Genomic DNA, 18877 nt, shown 5'->3' on the forward strand with positions numbered 1-18877 from the left:
TCTCGGAGACATTGCAAGTCTCATAGCGTCGCTGTTCATCTAACTTTGTTGTAGATGCAAGAACAAAAAACTTTTTTTCCCTGATATTTTACAGTCAAGGAAACTCTAGGAAACGTAAAACTGCAAATGAAGTGCTTGGTATTCTTTTGCGACGTGATGCAAACATTGGTGAGACGTTTTTTTGTGGCGGCGACTTATCTGCCCAGTTTTTCCATTTCCTAATTGGCCACACAAGGCTTTTATTCGTGCACCAGGCGCACAGATGCCTCATCCTTCATGTCACAGCCTCATCTCCTGTATGAAGTGAAGGAACTTCCAAGCAGGGAGGGGAGGGGCGAACAGGACAGAGCAGCTCACGAATTTCCTGTCTCTGAAGAAGTTGTACACAGAAAATAAGAACACTTGAGATGTTCAGGGAGGAAGCAGCCCAGAGAGCTGTCACTGGCAGCACAAGAAGTTCTGAGCCATGGTAAGGAAACTTTCTTAGCGTTACTTTTTTGCTTTATATTATTACATTTGTATCCTTTCTTCTTTTTTTTTCTCTCTCTTTTACTTTAGGACTTTTTTCGCCTTTGCCTTCTGCACTTCCAGTCCCTTTCATGTTGCGGTTTCGCGTTGATTATGTTTTCGCTTGCCCTCAATTATTTGTCATCGCCTTTTCGTTTTCTTTCTTCTTTTATTTAACCCCGTATTTATCTTTGCTTTGATATATTTGATTTTTTTATCCGTCTTCCATGCCTATTCTTATGTTCGCTGCCTTTAGACTTGGAAGTACAGATACAACATAGAGACTTTTTTTCCTGATTTTTCATGATTCTTTCTTGTTTAATCATTGCAACATTTCATCATTTGAGGCCTTCAAACATTTTTTCCATTACTCTGTGTTTGAGATGTAGCTCTATCTTTATATTATTAGTTTGGGACCATAGATTGCTCTATGCTCCTGCTAGTCTGTAGCAAAGTGCAAGTGAATGCATTGTACCGCCGCGCGACCTCAACGAGCAAGAAGCAAAATGTCAAAATCGGTTTTGTGTTTTTTTTTTGCAACTTGCAGGTCGCAATGTGTCACAGTCACTGTAGCAGCGCCATGAAGCGCCTTTTGACCATGCGACATGTTTCGTGACCAAAGACGGCCGTGTAGCCTCCAGCCTTAAGAGTACCAAGGATAAAGCAAGTGATATATAATTATAAGGGCTCGTGCAGGCGACCATAATTTCCTAACATCGGATCGCACTCTGACCAATGTTTTCTATGGGGCTCTGCATATATCTGATTTTTTTTTTTCCCTCGGACCGAGCCTATCCGAGGAATAAAAATCGCAACATGCACAATTTGCATCCGATATTCAGATGCAAGTGAAAGAATGCATGGAAAAAAGTTGGACGGCCTTTGGATGACATCAGGGACTGACAGAATGAAGAAGATGGAGAAATTGTTTTTCCTTCTTCATCTCATCCGAGAAAATCGGATCAAATGCTGATCAGAGTGTGATTGGCAAATTCAGTCCGATTCTCTCGGATGAAAGAATATACGCTGGTGTGACCCCCTCCTCCCTTTTGCACATAGCCACAAAAGGGCTGCGATAGAAGTACATGGGGCCAACATCTTTAAATGGTTTTGTGCTAGACCCCATAACCGTGCCCCTTTTTACTGGCCTCGGCCCTTCCGGCCCTTTCCCACTACCTGAGTGTTGCATCTGGACATTGTGGCTCAGTTTGATGTGAAACCCGTCAGGAAGCCCTACTTTCTGGGAAGTGTATATGGGGCTTGCAGGATTTGCCAGCTTTTCCAAGAATCTGAAAGGTCTCTTTTTTTTCCCCTGGAGCATCCTGGGTGTTCCAGGAAAGTTGGCAAATATCTCCACAACAAGATGATCAAGTGAGCAAAGTATTACTCCTCCCTTTTGCACATAGCCATATTACCCCTCCCTTTTGTACATATTCGTATTACTCATCCCTTTTGCACATAGCCGCATTACTCCTCCCTTTTGTACATAGCCGCATTACTCCTCCCTTTTCTACATAGCCGCATTACTCCTCCCTTTTGTAAATATTCATATTACTCCTCCCTTTTGTACATAGCCGCATTACTCCTCCCTTTTGTAAATATTCGTATTACTTCTCCCTTTTGTACATAGCTGCATTACTCCTCCCTTTTGTACATACCCGTATTACTCCTCCCTTTTGTAAATATTCGCATTACTTCTCCCTTTTGTATATAGCTGCATTACTCCTCCCTTTTGTTCATAGCTGCATTATTCCTCCCTTTTGTACATGTTCATATTACTCCACCCCTTTGTACATGTTCACATTACTCCTCCCTTTTGTACATAGCCGCATTACTCCTCCCTTTTGTACATAGCCACATTACTCCTCCCTTTTGTACATAGCTGCATTATTCCCCCCTTTTGTAGATGTTCATATTACTCCTCCCTTTTGTACATATTCATATTACTCCTCCCTTTTGTACATAGCCGCATTACTCCTCCCTTTTGTACATAGCTGCATTACTCCTCCCTTTTGCACAACGGCTTGGATAGAAGTACATGGGGCCAACGTCTTCAAATGGTTTTGAGTGAGGCCCCATAACCGTGCCCCTTTTTACTGGCCTCGGCCCTTCCGGCCCTTTCCCAACACCTGAGTTTTGTATCTGGACATTGTGGCTCAGTTTGCTGTGAAACCCGTCAGGAAGCCCTACTTTCTGGGAAGCGTACTGTATATGGGGTTTGCAGGATTTGCCAGCTTTTACAAGAATCTCAGAGGTCTCCTTTTTTTCCCCCTGGGACATCCCGGGTGTTCCAGGAAAGTTAGCAAATATCTCCAAAACAAGATGATCAAGTGAGCAAAGTCAGTCACATGAGTCACATGCCAGGTGCAAAGCAAAGGAGTCTCGTGTTATAATTCAAGTCATGTAATTAAAAAATGTGGCCACAACTGCTGTCAGTGAGAAAATGACTTAAAAATGAGCACTTATCATTTTATGCTCCGTCGTTCCAGCCCAGTCGTGTCTTTTGCCCTCCCGCCAGCCTTCTGTTCATATGGCTGCAGCAATGATGTCCTGTAAACTTCAAGTGACCGCTGCAGCCACTCACCGTCCTTTCTTATTCGCCAGTCACATATCGCTGAGACAACCATTAGGTTAGAATATCAATTATCTAATATATAATTAGGATCAATTACAATTAATCTGTAATTTGATTATTTTCTAAAGATGATTCCATGTGAATTGAATGTCTTGAATTTTAGGAAATTCTTTACACATTGCAGAAGACTGTGCAGCTAGAGAAGGCTCATGTGACATAGCCGGGGGCGGACCTCCCCATAATACCTTGCCCTTATCACATCACATGGTATAGCACAGCCAATCAAAAGCGACTATCATAGCCCGTATAAAATCAGAGGCAGGGAATGCAGCTGCCATTTAAGAATAAATCTCTATTGTGAAAGGATGTCATAATTCACAGCTTACAAAAAGAAAAAGGGAGAGAAATGGATTAATTTTAGTTGAGCCTGTACATATAGACTTTTTCAACAATTTACACAGCGAAAAAAAGGGAACAGTTGCCGATGAAGTTGCTACTGGCTTTCAGCAGCTGAACAGTTTGACTGCTATTTTTTACGTATGGCGGAGCATCTCGGCATGCTTCGCTAGCGCCAAATGATTTTTTATTTCTATTTGTTACTTTCTTGAACAGATTTAAAGCAACCTTCCACCCTGGCAATGAAAAGTGGCTCTGTATTGTCATGTATAGTCACCTTCCCTAGTGCGCTAAATTTTCCTCCTCCATTGATAAAAGTGTTCCAGTCCACCTGTATCAAATATGGCCACAGGAGTGGTATCAGGTGCACAATGCTAAGTATTAACCATGCCTTCCTTGACTTTTCTCAGTGAAGAAGGCACCATGTCCAATATGTGCACACAACTTTTTTTTCTTTTTTTTCAGGCAGATTCTACCTTAGTTTCTCCTGAAGAAATGCTAAAAATTATGCCAAAAAAAGAATGCTCAAAAAAAATGCACTGCAATGTGAAAATCACTTGCTGTGTACACGTGCCGTGTTTTGCTCAAAGAAGTGACCGGTCCATTCTTCTGGCGGTTTCCGCTTGGAATTCGCCACTGTGATAAATATGGAATTAAAAAAAAAAAAAAAAGCGTTTGAAAAAACCACGGCAAAAGGCATCCAAAAAGTCATCAGAAAAGCTAAAAGATGTCATTCTCGTAGGGTGACGATATATGATAAATGTACAGTCACTTTTCAGTGCCAAGATGGTATAAGCTGGCTACTCGCCAGTGTGAGCGCTCGCTAAAAGAAAAAAAAAACAGATGTCCAATGTCACATATTAAGCAACAAAGATCACGTTCTGCCGCTGCTACACTGCAGCGTAATGCAAAAGAATGCTAGTCACAGAAAAATACACCCAATAGATTCTCATTTAGCTAAAAGAACGAATGGATCCTAATGGGAAGGAATGTCTAAAATCAAACCTTTAACTTCCCTTTACATGGCTGGGTGTGTAGAGTCTTAAAGGGAACCTAGCACCTGAATTTGGCGGGACCGTTTTTTGGTCATAAGGGCGGAGTTTTCGGGTGTTTGATTCACCCTTTCCTTACCCGCTGGCCGCAATATTGGATGGAAGTTCATTCTATGTCCTCCGTAGTACACGCCTGCGCAGGTGACAGGTTCCCTTTAATGGAGTTGTCAACAACTTCACTGTTGATGACCTATTTGACCTATTGGTAGGAAACGTCATCAATATCAGATCGCTGGGGATTCGACATCCAGCACCCCCCGCCCCCCATCACTAATTACCCCGATGCCACTTCTGGGGCAGCTGTAGGCTGCCATTTTTTGGCTGGGAAGGGGCCAATATCCATGGACCCTTCCCAGCCTGATTATAATATCCGACCTCAGCTGTCTGCTTTACCTTTGCTAGTTAATACAAAAAATGAAGGGGGGAGGGCCCACATAATTTCTCCCCCCCCCCAATCATTTATTCATTAGGTTAATACATGTACAGTAAACTAAATACATAAGGCACAAAGTATATAACTCGCGGAGATCTATCTATATCTTTGCACGCATTTAATGTGTAATTTATTTTCTGCATTCTATTCTGATACATGTCACACGGACACCACAGAAAAGCACACGGATGGTAACAACGGATCTTCTCGTGTACGTTTTTTTTTTTTAAGTGGACGTGTGAAGAGGGCGCTGAGCCATATCACACGGCCGTTTGGGGAGCGGATCCGTTACACTAAAATGTATCGCAGCAAAGAAACGGTTAATACATACAATGTGGGGAATGATCACAATGCAGGGAAGTACAAACACGTGAGCTAAGAATGAAAGCAGCACGGGAAGCACAACACGGGGGATCACTTCATTGGGAAATCGCTTTGTAGTTCATTTAACTTTTTTTTTTTGCATAAAGTTAAAGTTTAAAACGCACCATGTTTTAAAAAAATATGCAAAGTCAAAAACTCACCTCATCGTGGGAACTTAAACATTTTGCATATTTTGCATTTAAAGGAAGTAAATGTAAAAAAAAAAAATCTCTCTCCACTGTTGCACAACTTTCTTCTTACTATTATATAAGTAGGAAGATTTTTCGTGACCGCGTGTTACGCAACATTTGCATCATCAGATTCCAGTTGTGTGACTTGGCTGGTGACGCTCCACTGAAAACATGGAGTAAAAAGGACAAATCTAAAGGGGTCGTCCAACTGTGTCCGTCCCTTTTTCTTAGAATTGGCCGCCAATGAAAATTTGGTCTGAAGTGATTCTATGCTGACCGTCCCTTTAAGCTGTAACCAATGAGAAAAGCTGCAGCAACTGCTTAGTTTCTCAGTTGCACAACCACAGGTGAAATTAAAGGTTTTTTTTGCCTGTCTGCAGATTTTTTTGTAAAGTGCTTTACTCACCATCACCGGGTCCAGCACTAACTCCCCCCCACTCTGCTCCATGTGTGTTATTGTCTGCAGTTCTGACGTCACATTGACAGCGCTAAAGCCAATCAGCCAGCTCAGCAGCTTGTGCCGCCGACGAGCTTAGTTATCGTCTGCAGTGCTGTCAACATGACATAACCGCTGCAGACAATCAGATCAGACAGCAAGAACAGCGGAGACTCAATGCTGGACCCAGGGAGGGTGAGAAAAGCAATTAAAAAAAAAAAAACTTCAGCTGGGAAAAAATATTTCCAAATCTGGGAAACTCCTTTAAATGTTACTTTTTCAACCAAATACATAGGGATCCTGAACTCTGAAATGTTTATTTTAATCCAGAGAATCCCTTTAAAGGGGTTGTCCGGGACTTTAACATTAATGGCCTATCCTTAGTATAGGTCATCAATGTCTGATCGGTGGGGGTGCGACACCCGACACCATCACCCATCAGCTTTTCCCATAGCACAGCACCGTTGACTACATACTGGTCGCGGCTGGTACTGCACATCCGCTACCTATTCAAATCAATAAGGGGTGTATGTGCAGTACCGGCCGCGGCCACTATATAGTCAACGGTGCTGTGCTATGCAGCTTCGGCCAAACCGGGAAATTCTGATCTTCGATGGTGCCGGTGTCGCACCCCCACTCATCAGACATTGATGACCTATACTAAACATAGACCATCAATGTTAAAGTCTTAGACAACCCTTTTAAGTCAAATGCATGTTTTATTTTTTACTCCTTGACTATTTTGCCTGGAAGTTGGAAAGATGAATTTACAATACGGGATGAGACAAATACGGACTTTCCTAGTAATTCTTCACACAGTAATACCTGTCATGATTCCAATGGCAGGGAATCACAAAAGGACAAGCACCAACGAGCTCTAGGGTGATGGAACCTGAGCTGATCGCGACCCTAAACCTGAACACACAAATAACAATAGCCGGGGAACGTGCCTACGTTGATCCTAGACGTCTCGAACCAGCCGAAGATCTAACTTCCCCTATTAGAAGAAACACAGACCTCTCTTGCCTCCAGAGAAATACCCCCACAGAAATAGCAGCCCCCCACATATAATGATGGTGAAATGAGAGGAAGGCACATACACAGTATGAAAACAGATTCAGCAAAATGAGGCCCGCTAAAACTAGATAGCAGAGGATACAAAAGTAAACAGCGCGGTCAGCAAAAAACCCTTCAAAAAAACATCCTGTAATTACTTGAACTCATGTTCCAACTCATGGAACATGAGGAGCAATTACAGCCCACTAAAGCAACCAGCAGCAAAGAGACAATTATATGCAAGCTGGACAAGACAAAAATAAAGCAAAACGTGGAACAAGAAAATCAAAACTTAGCTTGTCCTGAAGATTACTGAAGCCAGAAGCTGAGGTAACAAAACACTCTGATAACCTTGATAGCCGGCGGGGAAATGACAAGAAAGCCCGGTTAAATAGGAAACTCCCAAATCCTAATAGAATAGGTGGACACCAGAGACAGCAGAACACAAATCACCCAGTACCATCAGTAACCACCAGAGGGAGCCCAAAAACAGAACTCACAACAGTACCCCCCCCTTGAGGAGGGGTCACCGAACCCTCACGAGAACCACCAGGGCGACCAGGATGAGCCCTATGAAAAGCGCGGACCAAATCATCAGCATGAACATCAGAGGCAACCACCCAAGAATTATCCTCCTGACCATAACCCTTCCACTTGACCAAATATTGGAGTTTCCGTCTGGAAACACGAGAATCCAAGATCTTCTCCACAACATACTCCAATTCTCCCTCCACCAGCACCGGAGCAGGAGGCTCAAGCGAAGGAACAACAGGTACCTCATACCTCCGCAACAACGACCGATGGAACACATTATGAATAGCAAACGATGCCGGGAGATCCAAACGAAACGACACAGGGTTAAGAATTTCCAAGATCCTATAAGGACCGATGAACCGAGGCTTGAACTTAGGAGAAGAGACCTTCATAGGAACAAAACGAGAAGACAACCACACCAAGTCCCCAACACGAAGTCGAGGACCCACGCGGCGACGGCGATTAGCAAACTGCTGAGCCTTCTCCTGGGACAACTTCAAATTGTCCACCACATGACTCCAAATCCGATGCAACCCATCCACCACCATGTCCACTCCAGGATAATCAGAAGGCTCCACCTGACCAGAGGAAAAACGAGGATGAAACCCCGAATTACAAAAGAAAGGAGAAACCAAGGTAGCAGAACTAGCCCGATTATTAAGGGCAAACTCGGCCAGCGGCAAAAAGGTAACCCAGTCATCCTGATCAGCAGAAACAAAACACCTCAAATAAGTTTCCAAGGTCTGATTAGTTCGCTCCGTCTGGCCATTCGTCTGAGGATGGAATGCAGACGAAAAGGACAAATCAATGCCCATCTTAGCACAGAACGTCCGCCAAAATCTAGACACAAACTGGGATCCCCTGTCAGAAACGATGTTCTCCGGAATCCCATGCAAACGAACCACGTTCTGGAAAAACAGAGGGACCAACTCAGAGGAGGAAGGCAACTTAGGCAAGGGTACAAGATGAACCATTTTAGAAAAGCGGTCACACACAACCCAGATGACAGACATTTTTTGAGAGACAGGGAGATCCGAAATAAAGTCCATGGAAATGTGTGTCCAAGGCCTCTTCGGGATAGGCAAAGGTGACAACAATCCACTGGCTCGAGAACAGCAAGGCTTAGCCTGAGCACAAACCTCACAAGACTGCACAAGAGAACGCACATCCCTCGACAAGGAAGGCCACCAAAAAGACCTGGCCACCAAGTCTCTAGTACCAAATATTCCAGGATGACCTGCCAACGCAGAAGAATGGACCTCGGAGATGACTCTACTGGTCCAACTATCCGGAACAAACAGTCTCTCAGGCGGACAACGATCAGGTTTACCCGCCTGAAACTCCTGCAAAGCACGTCGCAAGTCTGGGAAGACGGCCGACAAAATCACCCCATCCCTAAGGATACCAGTGGGCTCAGAATTTCCAGGGGAGTCAGGCACAAAACTCCTAGAAAGAGCATCCGCCTTCACATTCTTTGAACCTGGCAGGTATGAAACCACAAAATTGAAACGAGAGAAAAACAGTGACCAACGAGCCTGTCTAGGATTCAGACGCCTGGCAGACTCAAGGTAAATCAGATTTTTGTGATCAGTCAAGACCACCACACGATGTCTAGCACCCTCCAGCCAATGACGCCACTCCTCAAATGCCCACTTCATGGCCAAAAGTTCCCGATTACCCACATCATAATTCCGCTCAGCGGGCGAAAATTTTCTAGAAAAGAACGCACATGGCTTCATCACCGAGCAATCGGAGCTTCTCTGTGACAAAACCGCCCCCGCTCCAATCTCGGAAGCATCAACCTCAACTTGGAAAGGAAGCGAAACATCAGGCTGACGCAACACAGGAGCAGAAGAAAACTGGCGTTTAAGTTCCCGAAAGGCCTCCACAGCCGCAGGAGACCAATCAGCAACATCAGCACCCTTCTTAGTCAAATCCGTCAAAGGCTTAACAACACTAGAAAAATTAGTTATAAAACGACGATAGAAATTAGCAAAGCCTAAGAACTTCTGCAGACTCTTAAGAGATGCAGCCTGCGTCCAGTCACAAATAGCTCGAACCTTGACGGGATCCATCTCAATAGTAGAAGGGGAAAAAATATACCCCAAGAAAGAAATCTTCTGGACTCCAAAGAGACACTTTGAGCCCATTACAAACAAGGAATTAGCCCGCAGGACCTGAAACACCTTCCTGACCTGCTGAACATGAGACTCCCAGTCATCAGAAAAAAACAAAATATCATCCAAATACACAATCATAAATTTATCCAGATATTCACGGAAAATATCGTGCATAAAGGACTGGAAGACTGAAGGAGCATTAGAAAGTCCGAAAGGCATTACCAAATACTCAAAATGGCCCTCAGGCGTATTAAATGCGGTTTTCCACTCATCACCTTGCTTTATTCGTATAAGATTATACGCACCCCGAAGATCAATCTTAGTGAACCATTTAGCCCCCTTAATGCGAGCAAACAAATCAGTCAACAAAGGCAAAGGATACTGATATTTTACGGTAATCTTATTCAAAAGACGATAATCTATACAAGGCCTCAAGGACCCATCTTTTTTGGCCACGAAAAAAAAACCTGCTCCCAAAGGGGACGAAGATGGACGGATATGTCCCTTTTCCAAGGACTCCTTAACATAATCCCGCATAGCAGTATGCTCTGGCACTGACAGATTGAACAAACGACCTTTAGGAAATTTACTACCAGGAATTAAATCTATAGCACAATCGCAATCCCTGTGAGGAGGAAGCGAACTGAGCTTAGGCTCCTCAAAAACATCCTGATAATCAGACAAAAATACAGGAACCTCAGAAGGAGTAGATGAAGCGATAGAAATCGGAGGTGCATCATCATGAACCCCCTGACATCCCCAGCTTAACACAGACATTGTTTTCCAGTCAAGGACTGGATTATGAGTTTGTAACCATGGCAGACCAAGTACTAGAACATCATGTAAATTATACAATACCAGGAAGCGAATCACCTCCTGATGAACGGGAGTCATACGCATGGTCACTTGTGTCCAGTACTGAGGTTTATTCATAGCCAAAGGTGTAGAGTCAATTCCCTTCAAAGGAATAGGGACTTCCAGAGGCTCAAGACTAAACCCACATCGCTTGGCAAATGACCAATCCATTAGACTCAGGGCAGCGCCTGAATCTACATAGGCATCGACGGAAATGGATGATAATGAGCAAATCAGAGTCACAGACAGAATGAACTTAGACTGTAACGTACTAATGGCAACAGACTTATCAACCTTTTTTGTGCGTTTAGAGCATGCTGATATAACATGAGCTGAATCACCACAATAAAAGCACAACCCATTTTTCCGCCTATAGTTTTGCCGTTCACTTCTAGACTGAACTCTATCACATTGCATTGTCTCAAGTGCCTGTTCAGAAGACACCGCCAAATGGTGCACAGGTTTGCGCTCCCGTAAACGCCGATCAATCTGAATAGCCATAGTCATAGACTCATTCAGACCCGTAGGCGCAGGGAACCCCACCATAACATCTTTAATGGCCTCAGAAAGGCCATCTCTGAACTTTGCAGCCAGGGCGCATTCATTCCACTGAGTAAGCACTGACCATTTCCGAAATTTTTGACAATATATTTCTGCTTCATCTTGCCCCTGAGAGAGAGCTAATAAAGCTTTTTCAGCCTGAATCTCCTGGTTAGGTTCCTCATAGAGCAAACCCAATGCCAGAAAAAACGCATCCACATTAAGCAACGCAGGATCCCCTGGTGCCAATGCAAATGCCCAATTTTGAGGGTCACCCCGCAGGAAAGATATAATAATCTTAACCTGCTGAGCAGGGTCTCCAGAAGAGCGAGATTTCAAAGAAAGGAACAGCTTGCAATTGTTCCTAAAATTCAGAAAACTAGATCTATCTCCAGCAAAGAACTCTGGAATAGGAATTCTAGGTTCAGACATAGGAGCATGTACAACAAAATCTTGTATATTTTGAACCTTAGCAGCAAGATTATTCAAGCTGGAAGCTAAACTCTGGACGTCCATGATAAACAGCTAAGGTCAGAGCCATTCAAGGATTAAGAGGAGGAAAAAAAAAAAAAAAAAATATGCCTGGCTGCAATTAAGGCTAAGCAGCAACCTCAGAGGAGAGAAAAAAAAAAAACTTCCCCAGACTACTTTTCCTCCTACTTCAGCCCAAACATTTTGGCCGGCTTTACTGTCATGATTCCAATGGCAGGGAATCTCAAAAATGGACAAGCACCAACGAGCTCTAGGGTGATGGAACCTGAGCTGACCGCGACCCTAAACCTGAACACACAAATAACAATAGCCGGGGAACGTGCCTACGTTGATCCTAGACGTCTCGAACCAGCCGAAGATCTAACTTCCCCTATTAGAAGAAACACAGACCTCTCTTGCCTCCAGAGAAATACCCCCACAGAAATAGCAGCCCCCCACATATAATGACGGTGAAATGAGAGGAAGGCACATACACAGTATGAAAACAGATTCAGCAAAATGAGGCCCGCTAAAACTAAATAGCAGAGGATACAAAAGTAAACAGCGCGGTCAGCAAAAAACCCTTCAAAAAACCATCCTGTAATTACTTGAACTCATGTTCCAACTCATGGAACATGAGGAGCAATTACAGCCCACTAAAGCAACCAGCAGCAAAGAGACAATTATATGCAAGCTGGACAAGACAAAAATAAAGCAAAACGTGGAACAAGAAAATCAAAACTTAGCTTGTCCTGAAGATTACTGAAGCCAGAAGCTGAGGTAACAAAACACTCTGATAACCTTGATAGCCGGCGGGGAAATGACAAGAAAGCCCGGTTAAATAGGAAACTCCCAAATCCTAATAGAACAGGTGGACACCAGAGACAGCAGAACACAAATCACCCAGTACCATCAGTAACCACCAGAGGGAGCCCAAAAACAGAACTCACAACAAATACCCTAGCATTGTTTTTTGAGCCCATCTGAAAGGCGCAGACATTGGCCAGATACATCCGCTTATGCCGCATACGTCACAGATATACATCGAGATAAATGAATTATCTGTGACAGAGGAAGGAACCATTGTGAGTGCGGCTTTTGATAAATCATCTCTTACCTTTAAACTCTGTCCAGAGCCAGCTCAGAAATATTCTCATTTATTACATTTACTAGAGACGGAATGGAAAATATAGTCCTCCTGTTTCTATTTATTCCATTGACAATGCTATACCCGAGCGCCTTGTGATCAAATATCCTTTTTTTTCTAAGATTTTTGCACTGGTAAAATGCACGTTGGACTTTCTTATAAACCTAGAGGCACAATGGTCATTATGGGAAGCAGAAATTCCATATATTTCCTGTTACTGCCTCAATTATATAAGAGTTCATTCAGGCATCAGTTTTCCAAATAAGAGTTCTATTGGTGTTTTTTTATGTAACTCTCATACTCGGGCTCGGACTGGCCGGTAGGAGAACAGGGGAATCTCCCGGTGGGCCCCCAACCCCAATCTATGGGCAGTTCTTGGCATAATTCACCTGATTCACTCTGTACTGAAAAAATATCAGCCTCTCATTATTCATTTACCATACTACCTAGTTTATTATTATATAAAGATGAAGATAAATTTGTGAAAGAGGGTAGTGGAATATTTGCATGCGGGTGAAAAGTTGGACCCCCAAAGTCAATGTTACTGGTGGGCCCTTAGTACCCTAGTCCCACACTGCTCATACCTATGCTTTTCTAAGGAATTAGTTCACATGCCCTTTTTTTTCCGGACTGTGTGGTCTGCAAAAAAACACGGAAACTTGTCCAATGCCATACATTTTTCACGGACTGTTTGATAGGAAAACCTGAAAAACTTCCATTAGTTTTTTTTTCATCTGTAAAAATTTATGAAACTCGGACCAAACTCTGATGGTAAAAACTGACAGACGGACCAGGCTCTCATAACACCCCTGATCAAAATCACTGATGAAACTTGGACCAGATTTACGCACGAGAAAGATCACTGATGTCTGAATGAGCCTTAAAAAAAATGGCAAGTGGACCCTAGCGGGAGCAACAGGGGCATTTTACAATTCACCAAGTTTTAAACCATATTGACTCTTAAAAACCCATTAAATGTTTTTTTCACAGAGCCATCACTTACGGGAGGTTGACGTCCTGTACATCAGTCATTTGACCCTTGCAGCCAATCACTAGCCTCAGCATTCAGGTGACTGATGATCAGCCAATCACTGGCCTAAGCATTCAGATGACTGATGATCAGCCAATCACTGGCCTGAGCAATCAGGTGACTGATGATCAGCCAATCACTGGCCTGAGCATTCAGGTGACTGATGATCAGCCAATCACTGGCCTCAGCATTCAGATGACTGATGATCACCCAATCACTGGCCTCAGCATTCAGGTGACTGATGAGCAGCCAATCACTAGCCTCAGCATTCAGGTGACTGATGATCAGCCAATCACTGGCCTCAGCATTCAGATGACTGATGAGCAGCCAATCACTGGCCTCAGCATTCAGGTGACTGATGATCAGCCAATCACTGGCCTGAGCATTCAGGTGACTGATGAGCAGCTAATCACTGGCCTGAGCAATCAGGTGACTGATGATCAGCCAATCACTGGCCTCAGCATTCAGGTGACTGATGATCAGCCAATCACTGGCCTCAGCATTCAGATGACTGATGAGCAGCCAATCACTGGCCTCAGCATTCAGGTGACTGATGAGCAGCCAATCACTGGCCTCAGCATTCGGGAGACTGATGAGCAGCCAATCACTGGCCTCAGCATTCAGGTGACTGATGAGCAGCCAATCACTGGCCTCAGCATTCAGGTGACTGATGAGCAGCCAATCACTGGCCTCAGCATTCGGGTGACTGATGAGCAGCCAATCACTGGCCTCAGCATTCAGGTGACTGATGAGCAGCTAATCACTGGCCTGAGCAATCAGGTGACTGATGATCAGCCAATCACTGGCCTCAGCATTCAGGTGACTGATGTACAAGGGTGGGGGTGAGAAGATCTCAGTGCCAGCAGCAGCGCCGGGTATTGCTGTGCGAGACTCATCCGAGTCTCGTGCAAGTGAGTATGAGCCCTAAAATGTCATTTAAAAAGCTTGGGAATAGCCCACACTTCAGAAGGGTTTAGATCAGATAAGAAGAGAAAGCAACTCCTGCTTCAGGTGTTCAGTCAAGGTCAGAGGAGTGGAGTGAGGAAGTCCAAGACGGTGACAGGTTCAAGGTCAGCGGATGCTTAAATGGTGAAGGGCCTTATCAGCTTCAAGTCTTCCACACAGTGTGAACTTACATCTGAAGTTTCGCGGAGATGCTGGGGTGGTCCAGGACCTAGGACCCCTAAAAGGCATCAGATTTCGTGGCTCTTACTTCACTAAGTGGAAGAGGTCAGTTGGGTCATAGCGAGAGGGAAAGATGGTGGGCCTCAGAGAGGCTGTACTGCCGGATAGAAACCTCCAGGTACCAGCAGGGTCTGTTGAGGTTCTAGGTAGGCTGGGCAGGACGGAGGCGAGATCGGATAGTGCATCGGGCAATATGGAACATCAATCAAAGGGGACTTTGTCTCATACTGTATGCCGCAGCCGAATGTATCCGAATTGCAGAATAAAATCGAACCTGTTGAAGCGGACAAATTGACTCCCAGCGTGTGTGTTACTGGTACTGGTCCCATGGACGGAGAGGTATCAAGGACTCCTGAACGTCGAGTGCCCACAGCAACCGGCCCTGTGCCTTCCTTCAGATGCATGGGACGTCATCCCTTCCGGTGGAGCAGCAGGCGATTGGAGCAGAAAGTAACATTTATTTTTTTATTTTAGATCAATTCCCTTCCCTTTGGCAAATTATGTAAAGTTATATGTGGTTTTGTTTTTTTTTTTATAAGGAGAAACTAGTGTGTAAGGATACAAATACAACATGAAATACATAGTAAAATGAAAGATAGAAAATCAGATCACCTCAATTGCAAGTTGCCTCCCGCTGGTGCATGGAAGCATCACATTGCTAACGGATCCATATCATAAATTGCAAAAGATTCTACATTTCACTAAATCAGATCAACATGTGTCCAATGTTAAAGGGGCACTCCATAGACAATGCAACAACCAATACCATATATCATGCACGTAGGACAAGGAAGAGATCCCACAAGATGTACATAAAAATAGTAATTTTATGAATCAAGATTTTAAAAGGAATACATAAAAAAGCAGAAATGTCATTATAGGGGACTATATGAAAAGGTATGGGTACAACAGTAAGAGCAGTACATGGAAGGATGTACCAGAGAGGTGCTAGTCCAGTGATAGCCTATAATAAGTGTACAGCTAAGATGTTAGCCAATACCCATGGGTACAATGAAAACTGCTGACAATTAGGCCCCTCCAAATAAAGTTATGGTACCACAGGATCAAAAATAGATAAATGTAACAACTAAAGTTATATGGAAATCCAAATCAAGGTTAAAATGCTATGACCCCGAATACAGTAAGGCAGGAGCTGACCACATAGACAATAGTTAGCCGACCCAAAACCCCTATCAATCCAAAGAGGTTGGTCCAACCTCTTACATAAGCAACGCGAATGCCATAAACAGAGGTAATTACCTGTGAACAATAGTGGTCGTGGCATCCCCTCACCCCGACGCGCATTTCGCCGCCATCTTCGAAGGCCACATGACAGCAAATATGTGATATGTAAACTTCCGGCTACATTCAGACTAGACTGTTTCCAGCCCCATATAGTCGAGAATGTGGCCAGCAGTATGCATATTGCATACTTGCTGTCACATGACCACCCATTTCCATCCCCCGCACTGATGAATCATCGCAGTGTGCGCAATGTGAGAATTCACAAGTTTGCAGTCACATAGAGTGACTACAGACTAGTAAGTTAAGACTGGACAACCCCTTTAATTACCACACAGAAGCAGCAGTATTGAGGACATTATGCAGCAGTATTGATAGGTATAGGTATCAATCCAGCTCTAGGGTGAGGTAAAAGACTTGTTAGAAAGCTCAATAGAATCTTTGTGTGTCTTCTTCTACATTTTTTCTCACTTCTCCTCTCTGCATAGAGGATAATTACCGTATATACTCGAGTATAAGCCGACCCGAGTATAAGCCGACCCCCCTAATTTTGCCACAAAAAACTGGGAAAACTTGTTGACTCGAGTATAAGCCTAGGGTAGGAAATGCAGCAGCTACCGGTGAATTTCAAAAATAAAAATAGATGCTCCATATAAAGCTGTGCCACATATAATGCTGCATACTGTTCATTATTGCCCCATATAAAGCTGTGCCACATATAATGCTTCATATCGTTCATTATTGCCCTATAGATGCTCCATATAAAGCTGTGCCATATAGAATGCTCTGCACCGTTCATTATGGCCCCATAGATGCCATAGAAATCTGTGCCATATAAAATGCTCTGCACCGTTCATTATGGCCCCATAGATGCTCCATATAAAGCTGTGCCACATATAATGCTCTGCACCGTTCATTATGGCCCCATAGATGCTCCATATAAAGCTGTGCCCCATATAATGCTCTGCACCATTCATTATTGCCCCATAGATGCTCCATATAAAGCTGTGCCACATATAATGCTCTGCACCGTTCATTATGGCCCCATAGATGCTCCATATAAAGCTGTGCCACATATAATGCTCTGCACCGTTCATTATGGCCCCATAGATGCCATAGAAATCTGTGCCATATAAAATGCTCTGCACCGTTCATTATGGCCCCATAGATGCTCCATATAAAGCTGTGCCACATATAATGCTCTGCACCGTTCATTATGGCCCCATAGATGCTCCATATAAAGCTGTGCCCCATATAATGCTCTGCACCATTCATTATTGCCCCATAGATGCTCCATATAAAGCTGTGCCCCATATAATGCCCTGCACCGTTCATTATGGCCCCATAGATGCTCCATAGAAATCTGTGCCATATATAATGCTCTGCACCGTTCATTATGGCCCCATAGATGCTCCATAGAAAGCTGTGCCATATATAATGCTCTGCACCGTTCATTATGGCCCCATAGATGCTCCATAGAAAGCTGTGCCATATATAATGCTCTGCACCGTTCAATATGGCCCCATAGATGCTCCATAGAAAGCTGTGCCATATATAATGCTCTGCACTGTTCATTATGGCCCCATAGATGCTCCATAGAAAGCTGTGCCATATATAATGCTCTGCACCGTTCAATATGGCCCTATAGATGCTCCATAGAAATCTGTGCCATATAAAATGCTCTGCACCGTTCATTATGGCCCCATAGATGCTCCATAGAAAGCTGTGCCATTTATAATGCTCTGCACCGTTCATTATGGCCCCATAGATGCTCCATAGAAAGCTGTGCCATATAGAATGCTCTGCACCGTTGATTATGGCCCCATAGATGCTCCATATAAAGCTGTGCCCCACATATATATATGCTCTGCACCGTTCATTATGGCCCCATGGATGCTCCATATAAAGCTGTGCCCCACATATATATATGCTCTGCACCGTTCATTATGGCCCCATAGATGCTCCATATAAAGCTGTGCCCCACATATATATATGCTCTGCACCGTTCATTATGGCCCCATGGATGCTCCATATAAAGCTGTGCCATATATAATGCTGCTGCTGCAATAAAAAAAAAAGCACATACTCCCCTCTCTTCGCTCAGGACGCCGGCGCTTTCAATATTTACCTGCTCCTCGTGCGGCTCCGTCTCCAGCACTGACGCTCAGCAGAGGGCGCGCACTGACTACGTCACCGCGCCCTCTGACCTGAGCATCACTGCCAGAGGACGCTGGAGACGGAGCCGCACCGGAGCGAGGAGCGGTAAATATCACGCAGCGCTCCCCTCCCCGTATACTTACCTGCTCCCGGCGCGGTCCCTGGACGTCCCTGCTTCTTCCACCGCTGCATCTTCTTCCTGTATTGAGCGGTCACAGTTACCGATCATTACATTCATGAATATGCGGCTCCACCTCTATGGGAGGTGGAGCCGCATATTCATGACTGTAATGAGCGGTACCATGTGACCGCTCAATACAGGATGAATCTGCAGCGCTGGAAGAAGCAGGTGAATAGGTGAGTATAACTAGACAGCCCCCGCTCCCCCTCCCCTGCCGACCCCTGCGTATGACTCGAGTATAAGCCGAGAGGGGGACATTCAGCCCCAAAAAATGGGCTGAAAATCTCGGCTTATACTCGAGTATATACGGTAGATTAGTAACCTGACATCTCTCTGTGCTGGCAGTGGCCACATGATGGAATTTAGTTGTTTTTTTATTTTTAGAGTGCATGGTGAGTTCACTAGG

At 44.2% G+C, this 18877-nt stretch overlaps 1 protein-coding gene across 1 annotated transcript in view; it reads left to right on the forward strand.

Moving 5' to 3' along the window:
• Window positions 1-372: 372 nt before the first annotated feature.
• Window positions 373-18877, forward strand: part of LOC138649539 (serine/threonine-protein kinase D3-like) — a 97773-nt gene continuing 79268 nt past the window's right edge. Inside the window, exon 1 of the mRNA XM_069740024.1 lies at window positions 373-469. The gene's annotated coding sequence lies outside the window, so the exon portion shown is untranslated. The remainder of the gene's footprint in view (window positions 470-18877) is intronic.

Source organism: Ranitomeya imitator, chromosome 9 (assembly GCF_032444005.1).
Source record: "Ranitomeya imitator isolate aRanImi1 chromosome 9, aRanImi1.pri, whole genome shotgun sequence".
Taxonomy (NCBI): Eukaryota; Metazoa; Chordata; class Amphibia; order Anura; family Dendrobatidae; genus Ranitomeya; species Ranitomeya imitator.